This window comes from Silene latifolia, chromosome 4 (genome assembly GCF_048544455.1).
Source record: "Silene latifolia isolate original U9 population chromosome 4, ASM4854445v1, whole genome shotgun sequence".
NCBI classification, from domain to species: Eukaryota; Viridiplantae; Streptophyta; class Magnoliopsida; order Caryophyllales; family Caryophyllaceae; genus Silene; species Silene latifolia.
The window spans coordinates 17,867,946-17,881,842 of NC_133529.1; positions in this window are offsets into that span (position 1 = coordinate 17,867,946).

Genomic DNA, 13,897 nt, shown 5'->3' on the forward strand with positions numbered 1-13,897 from the left:
TATGCATGTACAAATATGTACGGTATTGTGTTAAATTTTGGTCGATGAATTATCTTAGTTCAGCTCAAAATGGGTTAAATTGCATGAAACTTTTAGATAATGAATCGTATATGAAAAGTCCTTATAAATTTATTTATGTTTATAAGGCATGGAGTTTTACATGGAAAATATATTTCATCTTCTTCGAGATTATTCTCTTAATGTTGGTTTGAATTATTCCTTGTGTTTCTCAATGTATGAATCTTCTTAATTAAACAATTGATGATAATCTAATTAATTTAAGACATTAGCAATAATCAACTACATATTGAGTTAAATTTTATTTCGTGGATGATTCATCTGCATGCATGAAAGGTAACTTTGTTGGGAATTTTATAAGAGACGCTCTTAAATATCCGACAAACTTAATTCTGTTTCATATGCTTCTTAACGTACTGAGTAAATACTTAAATAAGATCGTTAAATATAATTATGTATACAATAACCTTACTCCGTTTTCATAATAAAACTAGGGAAATGATAAATACAACCCACTAGGTTGTATTTAAACATTTAATACCCTTCTATATTTGATATTAATTTAGAAATTAGAGAGTAAATTACACATAAATTAATATAATTAATGCATATATTAACTATTTATTTTCTCTTTTAGTTACTTAAATACAACTCACTGGGTTGTATTTATCATAACCCATCAAACTAAGGTGTCGTTTGGTTGCCTACAAATCATGGGAATTGCAAAATCCCATGAATTACAAAAAATGGAGAGTGTTTGGTTGCCAATTTTTTTGGCAAAATGTAGGCATTCAATATTCTTTGGAGTTTTGAATGCCTACATAATGGGGGAATTGAACTACCTACATCCCCTAGGTAGTTGGCAACTCCTTGGAATTCAACTCCAACATTCGCCACCAAACGAATTTTCCGAATAATGTGAATTTGTCTATAGGAAAATAATTCACGTGAATTGGATTTTTCGGTGTTAGTTTAATTCCTGGATCAACCAAACGATGCCTAATATCCGATATTTTACCTATAACAATCTTACATAAAACTAACCAATTTCTTAAATAGTTTATAGAGATGATTCATCATGGTACTTTATCTAGTGTGCATCAATCGAGAAAGGTGGGAAGGTAGGGTTACTCAAAGACTAGTCTTGAGATTGATGTGCATGCGCAAGAAGAGAGCGTAGCATAAGGAGAGATCAAAGTAATTAACGTAAACCTAACCTTTCCGTACAAATAAAAGGACATGAATCAATTATCAACGTATGTAGCATCTTGATCAAATAATTATATTCCACTAATCCACGATTAGGTCTATATGCTATAGCTCGTACGAAACAACCACAACAAGTACAGTACATATGAAGGTACAAAATCCAATATTTAAATTCACGGGAATATTTAACTAATCTTTCGTTGATTTGGATTATCTCGTTGTTGTTATATGTATTGTTGCAAGGTCATGTTGTAACACTACTTGCCAATTTGGCAGATCAATTTGGTTGCTATGAGTATATTTATTAATCATTAATCATGTTTTAGCGAATCATGTATACACACGTTGGTTAGTGAATGAATCATGGGAACTCACGCCGCCCATTGATATAGTAGGTGCTCATCGTATCTGCGAACAATCGTGTAAACACCGTTTTATGTAAGTTTATTTTTCTATCTATTTCAATCAACTCTATACATTTATATAATATATGTGAATTATATTTTAATTAACGATATAAAATTGATTGGAGTGGAAGGAGTATTAATTAAGAAACCTCATGCCTGAGTAAATTGTTTAGTTTTTGTTATATTGTGAGATATTTTAATTAAAAATAAATAAACGATTAATAAGATGAGAATACGAGTATCATTATAGAAGAATTACGTTTAACTCCGTAATGATCACTTCTAACAATATTGAGTGATAGGATTTCATGAGTTTTTCGGTAAATTCGATAGGTTTTAAATGTGAATGAGCCTTAGGGCAATAGCAATAAAGGTTTGTCAATAGGTTTGTAAGATGATTGATGGTTATCAAATAATACCTCGCAAGTGCACGATTTATCGTTGTGCAAAATTGAGGGTCGATCCCACAAGGAGTTGGTAGACTACTAATCGTTCTAATCCTTTTGTTTAGCTAAGCCGACAATATAAAGATGAAGTTGTTATACCAATTCTACCTTAAATAAAATAAAATGCAAACCAAACTAAAGAAAGATAAATGAGCAAGACGAGGATAAGTTGTAATTCAAGGAATTAAAAAGGCCTAGAACTCGGTTCTCCCACGACAATTCATAATTCCACACATTGATCCCCTAGGCTAATCGTTTGGGTAAACGGGCAAGGAGGAGATGACTCTAATTCGCCTAAGACCCCCCTCTCGGGTTCGAAGTAGGACACTAGCACTACCCACCAACCCCCCTCTCAGGTTCGAAGGTCGGAATCCCCAACTCAACACCCAACAACCCCAAAAACATGCATTTTTCCGAGGTGGTCAAGAATTTGGTCAAGGTCATTAAGTCCCCATCGTATTCCGGGTCATCCCACTCCTCCTCCTCTCGGAGGTCGATTTCAAACACTAGTCTAAAGGTACCCTCCCTTGGTTCTCCCTTTCGGTCTCAACCTTGGTTAGTGATAAGACCAATTTCCGAGTACCCGATTCATAACCTAACCAACTCTCGTTGGTGGCAAAGGGTCACAAGTCGACACTACCCAAAATTAATCCATAAAGCATGTCATTCCTCTAAACTACCCTCACCAATTTCCCCAAACAATTAGCCTTTATAAGAATTAATTAGTGAAATTACTCATGTCGGGTCAAACCGAGTCCTAGTAGAAAACTACTCACTAATCATGTTTCTAAAGGTAAGAGAAACAACAAAGATGGAGTCTTTAAGCATAAACATGGTGGAATAATAAATTCTACTACTAATCATGCAATAATCCAACACAATTATGAAGAAGGACAATTTAATCTAAGAAATGATGAGGATTAAACTAAAAGATACAACCTTTAACTCAAGTAACTCAAAGATTCAATCTTTAACATAGGAAAATCAAAGACTCAATCTTTGGGTGTAAACAACAATGGTGAACAAAGAAAAGATGAACAAGAGAGAGAATAACAACAATCAAACAACTAAGATTGAATTTCTAACATAAACAATTAAACAAAACTTGAAAGAAAAGCAAATGTAAACAAATGAAATTGGGAAGAGAAATTATACCAACTCAATAGCAAAGAGAAGAACTTGGATTGAAAATAAGAAAGGAGATGCCTTCAATCTTCTTACAACCCAATTTCTAACACTAATTATAGTCTAATTATTGAAGAACTTGCTCTAATTAAGGAAAGATGAACAAAGTAATTAGTAAAGTTTGAAACTTGGAAATGAGAAATAAATTAGATCTAGGGTTGTGTGTACAACTGATTAAGGGAGGGGGTATATATAGTTTGCACCTAGATTAGGGTAGGATTACATTTGGGCTTTTGAAATGCGGGTGCGTGCTCCCGGCCGGTCAACCGGCCGTCGGTCTTATGACCGGCTGGGAGGTTTCTGTAAAGTTTGGGTGAATTTGGATATCATCAGGTGGCTTCGGCCGGGCTACCGGCTGCCGGTCCCGGACCGCCTCGGAGCCCGTTGACTTCTCCATTCTTCAGCTGACTTCAGAGCTTCTACATGTGTTCCCAGCCGGGCAGCCGGCTGCCGGTCAAGTGACCGGCTGGGAAGTTTCTGTAAGTTTTGGCTCAAATCTTCACTTGTGCTCTCCCAGCCGGTTAGCCGGCTGCCGGTCAAGTGACCGGCTGGGAGTCTCCTGTAACTTCACCCTTAATCTTGAATTGTATACATTTGGGGGTTTCCAGCCAGCCTATCGGTTGGGACCACATCTCAGCTCATTTCTCTCCTCTTTTCATGCTTAACTTCAAAAACCATCTTCTTGCTTTGATTCCACCATTTTCACCTCAATTACTACGAGGAGGGCATGACGTCATAGGCAAGGGTTCGGAGCACAAAAATACAAGCAAGGGCATGCAAAACCGTCTCAAATCGAGTCGGAAAACATGAAAACAAAGGGAAAAAAGGTGCAAAAGAGTCTTATATCAATGATGTGTCAATTATTTTTGAGGTTTGTCTACAAACCCTCTATTGTTGGACATGGGTGTTGAGGTTCATGGATGAGAGGGGTTACAATATAGTATCCAGGTTTGTGGAGAGAGAATGTGAGAGAAGAAATAGTATGGTGGTTTATTTATTGTTGGGATGAGGTTTGTAACTAAATGAGTTTGTATACTAACTTATGTGGCATGAGAACAAACCTATTGAAGGTTCATTTATTGCTAATGCCCTTAGACCCCGTGAAAAAAATCACCCATATATTCCCACACATACACATATGAGTGTCCCACATTGATAGAAGAGGAGATGAGTTACCACTTTATAAGGTAAAAGGCTACTCCCTCTATTGTCAATTGGTTTTAGAGTGGAACCTCCTTGGCCTTATGAAGCGGACTCTCTCTCCTCCATTTGGGTTCGGTCCAGGCCCGTTGCATGATTTAACATGGTATCAGAGCCCACGGTTATTATCTTGGGTATGATGAATTAACTGGGCTGAGGAGTTACTACCTTATAAGGTAAGGGGCTACTCCATCTATTGCCAATTAATTTTAGAATGAAACCTCCTTGACCTTACTAAGCGGACTTTCTCTCCTTGGTAAAGGTGTACGTTACGTACGTAGTACGTGACATGAAACCTTCATTTTGGATACGCGTTAAGGTTAGATGACTTTTGGGATCAGGAAATTCGGCAAAATCATAGCATTAGCTTGCTGGCTTTACACAATCATCATGAGGCAAAATGATTGCAATTTGCACATAAAGATTCAGATTATGCACAGGCAACAACAATTATAGCAGGAATTTATGGATCAAATGTTTGGGTGGATTAGAACAATTATGTTAGAATTGAAAGGTTGTATTTGTGGTGGATTATTAAGGGGTTTACTTTTCGTGGACTATGAAAAATTTGCAATTCTTAATTATAAATTTCAAACTTCTTTGAGGTTAAGTGGTTAACTTATGTTATTACTTGTTCTACTCTATATAATTTTTTGTCCTCGATCATGAATGTTAACTCTGCTACTGGTATCAATCATTTCAAGTTGTAAAGAAACCAAAACACATTTAAAATTTAAAAATAGTCCCTATTGCGACGATTAGGGGTGAGCGGGATCGGAATAATGGACCAGATCGAACCATTTATTTAGTTTGGGCCGAACTGAATTCATTTAGGTCCGGCCCTTCATTCTCTTTAAAAAAAATTGCTCTTCAGTCCCATCCGACTAAGACCGGTTAATTTAGATAATGGTCGAATGGAACGAATTTGATGATTTCCAGGACTATATATATCGGAGTATAGTTTTATGAAGTAAACAAGCTCTTTATTTTCAAAAGACATTACAAAATCAATATAAGTCATTATTTAAAGGGTAATTTGATAACTTATACTTTGAATACGTTATTTTTCAAATCTTATACCTAAGATAACTTTCTTTAAAATCTTATACCTAAAATAACTTCCTCTATTTATAAAAGTCAAAGCATTTAGATGCTTCTTATTGGCTGCTTAGTTTTAGAGCAATGGACCCCATCATAATTTCTGATACGAATTGTATTCGAAGGAATAAAACTCGTGTGGGTGCAGCGAAATTAACGAAACAGAACAGATTCTGGAACTTTCGATTTACGAATTTGTATGATTTGAACGGTCTCTCGAACTGTCTGATTATGAATTTGAAAAAAGTAATTTTTATGTGTTTTTTTTATATGTAAATGAAACAAGAAATAAAAGATATTTGCTTGAGCTAGACCTATAACTCAAACAATGGTGATTGTTATTCAAGACCTATTGAATAGCAATCGTTTTAATGCTCGAACGCATCAAGCAAGAACGATTTTGGATCGAGCGCATCAATCCGGATCAGTAATTTACATACCGCAAAATACCAAACAAAGCAACAACTTTCTTTTTTTTTTTCTTAATTTCTGGTTCATGTTTTATTGCTGAAATCTTAGACCTTATATAGGCAAATACTCGACCTCCCAAGCCAAGTGAAGAGCTGCCAATTACTCTTTCACTTATTACAACAATTAACTACTCAAAATGAAAAGACTCAACATAAATGCAATCTTTACTACATATTACTACCAACTTTATTTTGTTTGCAAAATAAGATAAACTTATTACTTAACTAAAATGTACTATTGGACCGTGTGTGACGAGCATCACCCGAGCCTCTCCTTGAAATGCGTGACCAGCTAAGAAAATCATTGACTTGAATCGAATCATTGACTTGAATCGCATCAATTTCTCCCAATTAATTACTATCTCTCCTTCAATTTCATTAGTTTTTCATTTTACAAATTTCAAAATATTCATATTCATATGTTAAATTTATGATAAAAAGTTTATTTACATAAAATTTTATGCTAAAAAAGAAAATAAAAAAAAAATGAAAAAATGAAAATAATCTGTACAGAAATTCATATGTTAAACGACTACAAATTAATAAATAAATTTCAAACTAATAAATTAGAAAATAACAAACCGAATGAATAATAACAAATAAAATATAGACAAGCAAATTCATATCATTATACACCAAATTTAACATAGAGACCAATATCATTATAATGTCGAGCTAATGCGTTGTTTTTACTTACAGCTAAGTTAAGCGTATAAAATTTCCTCACTTCTTACATCGATATAACTGTAATACTAAAATCATATTGTTATTAAATATATGCACCTTCTTATTGATATTTCCAATTTAATAAAATTAAGGGTTATTTCATAGGAATAATCCATCCTATGTCCCTTCTTCTTAGATTAATCTATCTTCATGTTTAACTGATAATAATCTCATCTTTGACGTCATTTAACTTATATTGATCTCTTAGAAGGGATACCTGTAAAACCGGTTACCCAATTATTTTCACCTTCCTTAGCACTTGTTCATACTTCATTCTTCATTCTCCATTAACACCAACATTTCCTCACCACTTCATCCTCCATTAACACCAAGATTCCAAGGTGTTATTATAAATTACCCTTCACTACACATCACTACATCAGTACTAACATCTATCATCAGACAAATCCACCAATATTTTACCAATTACCACTTCTTCATTCTACAATTTCACCCACCCAATTTCACTCTACCACCCCCCATAATCTGGGTTTACCAAACCTCCAAAAAAATCTGGGTTCACTCATAATCGATTTGGGTTTGTTGGTAATTAAACCCCCCCCCCCCCCCCCCCAAAAAATCTAGGTTTCTGGGTTTAAAGTTAGGTTTTCAATTGATTTGGGTTTGTTGATAAACCCCCAAAAAATCTGGGTTCACTCAAACGATTTCTGGGTTTGCCCCTCCAAAAAAATCAATTGAGTTTGTTGAAATTAAAATCGAACGGGAGAGCTTACCATTCAGTTGACGGAAATTCGGATTCGGGCATCTAAATAGTAAAAAAACAATGAAATGAAAAATGTCAAGCTTAAGATTATTCTTTCTGCTTTATTTAATTATTTATTTATGCTATTTTTTTAATATTAAAGCTGTTGAATTCATTCTGGTTTGTTGCTGTAAATTTAAGCTTTCTCAATTGGGTTATATCCAAATTTACCTAGTGTAATGAATTGAGAATGGTGGCGAAAAGGGTTAGACATAGAAATTGAAGTTGCAGTAAAAATGTAGAGTAGAGAGAAAAGAAGGGGAAGGGGGAAAATCGAAGGGAATGGGTGCGGAAATATAACCGAGAAAAAATGATTGGTTATTTCATGAGAATGAAGAAGAAGACGATATAAAGAAAGAACCTTAAAAAAGAAAATAAAACAATGACTGTTGGGAAGCTGGTATTAACAGTCAATTATGGGTTTAGTTCACTATAAGTTAAATGACGTCAAAGGTGAGATTATTCTCAGTTAAACACAAGGATAGATTAATTTGAGAAGATGAGACATAGGATGGATTATTCACATGAAATAACCCTAAAATTAAATCCGTGCATTTTTTTTTGCACGGGCGTAAACCTAGTTTTCTTCCAAACTTGATACCAAATCTGAAAAAAAGTCTTGAATTAACAATCTTACCCTTACTAATTAAACATTGTCATCTTTTGCCTCACCTATTAACACACACACACACACACACACACACACACACACACACACACACACACACACACACACACACACACACACACACACACACACACACACACACACACACACACACACACACACACACACACACACACACACACACACACACACACACACACACACACACACACACACACACACACACACACACACACACACACACACACACACACACACACACACATATCCACGATTACCACCACTAAAAACCATCAAATTAGTAAAGGCAAAATCGCTAATTTAGAGATTTTTTTTTAAAGATTTGATATCTAGTTTGGAAGAAAATGTTATTTTAGGTATAAAATTTTAAAGAAGATTATCTTAGGTATAAGATTTGAAAAAGTGACTTAATCAAGGTATAAGTTATCAAATTACCCTTATTTAAATATAGCACTAGTTTGATTATTTTTTGTCAAACGCAACCTTCAAATTTTTTTTTTCCAAATACCACCTTAAAAAAAAGTTTGTCAAATACGACCTTTAATAATTTTTTTTGCCAAACACGACTTTTTGACCGGATTCCAACAACTTCCTGACCACTTGCAATGAGGTGCGTGACTTTCAGTCTATATTTAAGATAACAAACGAGGTCGGTCGTTTGAGGTATTCTTGGACTTGTTGAAAAGGTGGGAGTACAAACTTTTCAGGGGTTCTCAACACGGTGACCAAAGGTGGCTTTATGTGGGGTCGATTGGTGGGTAAAGTAAGGCTGATCTGTAAGTTTGGGTTTACAGCGGGTGGTTAGGGGGTTCTTCGTGGGTCTTTTAATGAGGTTATGTTGTTTTGTTTGATCTGAAATCTGGTATGTAAGTTGAGGGGAGTGGAATGTATGTCGTAGTTGTGTTGTTTGTGGTGGTCATTTGTTGTAAGTGGTGGTTCGAGGGGAGTGAATTGACCCACGAAAAAATTCTACTTTGACTTATATTCATCCTCTGTGACCAACCTTACTTTACACACCAATCTACCCCACATAAGGCCACCTTTGACTACTGTGTTGACAACCACTGTAAAGTATGTACTCCCACCTTTTCTAACGAGTCTAAGAACACCTCAAATCGACCTCGTTTGCTATCTCAAACATCGACTAAAACTCACCCTATTGCAAGTGGTCAAACGCTCACCAAAATGTCGAGTCCTCCGGCCAAAATGTTGTGTTTGACCCAAAAAAAATTATTAAAGGTTGTGTTTGACAAACTGTTTTTTTTTTTTTTTAATGGTGGTGTTTGGAAATATTTTTTTTTTAAAGGTTGTGTTTGACAAAAAAAAAACTCTTTATTGTATTTGATTTAACGGTTTTTTCCCATGGTACCCTTGTGGGTTGTCAATTTGTCCATGGTATCCCTCTTTTTAAGAATGTATCTACGGTACCCCTGAGATTCATTATTTGTGCCTAGTATGCCATTGCCGTTACTATTTCCGTTAGTAGTCTACAATTGGGCAGGAAAACCTATTCCTAATGACTCTTATACTTCTAATTAATCCCCTTTATCCTTCCTTATCACAAACACATTAGACTAAAAACCCTAAAGAACCATAAAGCTTCTTGTGTACTCTTTTTTTTTTCACCTTCAACAAAGTTCCTCCTTAATTCATTCATATCCAACAAATTTTCTCCTTAATTTATCTTCATCGTTTTGATTGTAAGCAAATTAATCTCTTCCTTGTTGTTGATTATTCATTAAAGGTTATCTTTCATAAAACAAGTATGATTTTTTCCGAAATAGATTATCAATTTTTTCATCAAACCAAAATTAACATGATATTCTATATGCTTAATAGTGGTTTGATGATTGTAATTTTCCTTAAACATGCATTGATTTTTCCTGTTTTAATTAGGGTTTTAGTGACATGAACTTTGAATGGAGGTGTTGAATGTGTATTATTATAGTGAAAAAAAAGATGATGAGTAGCTGTTGGATGAGAAAATGGTATATTGCAAACCTCGGGTGCATTTGGTGCAAACTCCATTTTTTAATAAAGTTAAAAAACAAATTTTCTCTCCAAAAACAGTTATTGGCCTTAATCTAACTCCGTTAGTCTTAATTTAACGCCTATAACCCAACAAGGGTACCATTGGCACAAACAATGAACCTCAAGGGTACCATAGACACATTCTTAAAAAGAGGGGTACCATGGACAAAGTGACAAATCCCAGGGGTACCATGGAAAAAATCCGTTGATTTAATTATAATGTACTCCGTATTATTTATAAATTTAAAATTGACAAATTATCAACTTTTCATATTTTGACAAGGATAAAAAATATAAACAGGAAACTAATCAAAAGAATTGAGTAAAGTCATCAAATACTCCCTCCTATTCCGAATAAGTGTCCCATTTGGACAATGGCACGAAAATTAAGGAATATAGTTAAAATAATGAAAATTATTGTATAGGGGTAAGAATATATGAGTTAAATAATGAAAAGTATTGAATATGATGGGTTATGGGTGGTTAGGGTGGTAAATAAAGAAAAGGGCTAAGGGTAGGAAAGTAAAAAACCATGTCCAAATATGGCAATTGGGACAGTTATGTGAATAGTCGAAAATGGCAAATGGGACAGTTATTTAGAATAGCAGGGAGTATGTCTTTTGATGAATTTTTTTACCACAAAATAAACAAATGATTTCAATTTATAAATTTTCTCAAATAGTTTTAAATAATTTTTTTGTCACGAAATTAATAATATCAGTTCATAATTTTTTTTATACGAATTAAGTACGTGGTAAGTTTTTTTATACGAAACTAATAGTATCAATTTATAGATTTTTTATATACGAACTTTGGGATTTATACCAGTTTTTTTTTTTTTTAACTAGTGTAGATCCCCGTGCTACAGCACGGTATTTTTTAGTTCTGTTTTATAAAGAGACATTCTCATTAAATTAATTATATAAATTAACTTTACCTTTAATGTTATAATGTACTAATATAATTTTAGTAAGAGATAGAAAAGGAAAGTTTATTACCATCAACAAACACTTTAAGTTAAGTTATTTTTGTCTTAAACCATTTTTACTTTACTATAAAAATTAACTCTATAATGTTATATCATTGCATGAAACTAATTTATGACATTAAATTACAATGAAGTGATGTAAAAATGTAAATTCTAATTAAAAGGCGCATAAATCTTATAACAAAAATAGGTAAAAACAGTATACCACACACTTAAAAAGACGATTTACGAATAATTAGTCTAATTTTTTTATTTTTAATTAAAAAAATACAGAAAAATTATACGTCCTTTAAAATATACACTATATTTAGAGTGTAACTGATGAAAGATAATACAAGAAACAGATTTACGTAATTTTAGGGTGTAAGTGATGACAATAATTATGTTAAAGACTGCATAGAAGTAGGTTTGCGTAATTTTAGAGTGTAATTGATGAAGAATAATATCTATGAAAATGGAAATGGAAATGATTGCATAATAAATTATGGATTTAATGAAAAAGTCATAAATATGAATTTTAATTAAAAAGATTAGAGTTTAATTATAAGAATATATTAATTGAAAAGATAATAATGAAATGATTTTTTTTTACTTGTTACCTTATTTAGCTAGATGCTTTTTGGAGGAAAAACTAAAAGAAAAAATTATTCTCTTAGTAGTAGGGGGATTAAAAAATTATAATTTAGTTAAAAAAAAATTATACTGATTAAAAGATAATAATTTAGTGAAAAATAAAGTATTGTTTCCATATTTAAGCAGATTCATGTAGGAGGGAAAGCTATTGAGAATTTTATTCTCCTAGTAGTAAGGGAGGTTAAGGGAGATTATTGTATACCCTCCGTCTTGGCGCATTTTGGTCTAAGATCGGATTGGACAGACTATTTCGTTTTCAGTGTTGTCCATAAATGTAACTTTTAGGTTTGTTTTCGGTCTACCAATATTCATTTTTGGTTCGATATGGTCTTGTCCGACCCGATTTTGAACCAATGCTCAACCCTAAATTGATAACAAACGAAATACTCTGATGTTGAGAACATAAGACGATTTCATATACTCCGTAAAATTCAGCGTGGTACACAACAGTAGTTTGATGGGCAAATTTTTTTTGTGAGGGGCAATGAGATGAACATTACTTGTCATTTACTTGCAATTGGAGGCTCAACGTAACATGGCTGAAGGAGACAACTCGTGCATGCTAGCACATGATTTATAAGTTCCAAAAACACCCGTAAATATTTATTGAGATTTTTTGCTTTGCTTTGTTTTGTGGTTAGGGAAATAATATTAATCTACTGTACTCTTATCGAACTGTCATGAAAGCTACGGTGTGTTGTGTTCCGTACTAGCTACTGTACTACGTATCATTATGGATCTATGGGTAAGATCCACTGAATAGGTGGCCGTAATAAATAATAAGTTTAAGGGTAAATTTTCATTTAACACGAGTATATGTATATCTATTTTATTGAATAAGACAAAAAATAAAATGTATATGAAAAAATAAAAGATTTATGTTATTGATATTGACCCGTGACTGTTTTAATATTAAGAAGGATACATCGCTGCACTCGTTAGTTGGCTGCATCTGAAGGGGCCCGGAGCGTAAGGCTGCATCTGAAGCGCAGCGAATGCCTGGGCTAAATCCGCTGGCTGTGGTGGCTGCCCATCATCAGCGGCGATGTGAGCCTGACCGTAAGACGAACCAGACTGACGCGAACCACCACGGTTGAGACCAAGTCGAGAGGCCGAATTGGGTCTAGGGACAGACCATGGTTGCCACGGAATTGTCCACCCGGGGTAGGTAGGGTACGGGCAGGGAGGCGGTGTCCAAGGACCAGGCCACGTTGGTGGAGGGCCCCACTGAGAGGCATGGGGTCCAGAGGCAGGGGTGGACGAATTTTTCGACTGGTAGCGCGATCCGCCACCATAATAGCCACCCTTGGAATTGCCGCGCTTGCCACCATTAGTAAATATCTTGTTGCGAGAGGAAGGAGGAACATCGTCCACGTCACGGGTCTCGGCGGAGGGGACAGTCGGAGCCACCAGTGCCGTGGCCTCCTCACGGCTTGAGTGATGATGGTTTTCAAGTTCAATCATGCTTCGGGCTGTCTCAAAATTTGGCAACGTTTGATTGATATATGCCGCCACAGTATCGTATTCCCCGGACTACCCCCTCTTCATTTAACCCTATACCGCCACCACCTTCCCCTCCCCCACCACCTCCGCCAAAACCGTGAACACACAATGAGTACCCGTGCTATGCACGACGTCTTCAAACCACGTGTTCCCACTTCCCTAGCTGCCACTACTAAACCCGTCCTCTCCCCTATACCCAAGTCACCCAAACTGGCCCTCCAAGACCCGAATTGGCGTGCCGCCATAACCGATGAGTATCGTGCTTTAATTGCTGATCAAACATGGGAATTGGTACCGCGTCCTCACAATGCTCCCGTTATTCGGTGCCTTTGGTTATTTCGCCACAAATTTAAGTCTGACGATTCTTTGCAGCGTTACAAGGCTCGCCTTTTGGTTAATGGTAAATGTCAGCAGGTTGGTATTGACTGCGATGAAACATTTAGTCCGGTTGTGAAACCCACTTCTATCCGTACTGTGCTAAGTCTCGCTACCTCGCGCTCCTGGCCAATTCACCAATTAGATGTCAAGAACGCCTTCTTACATGGCGATCTTGTGGAAACAGTTTATATGA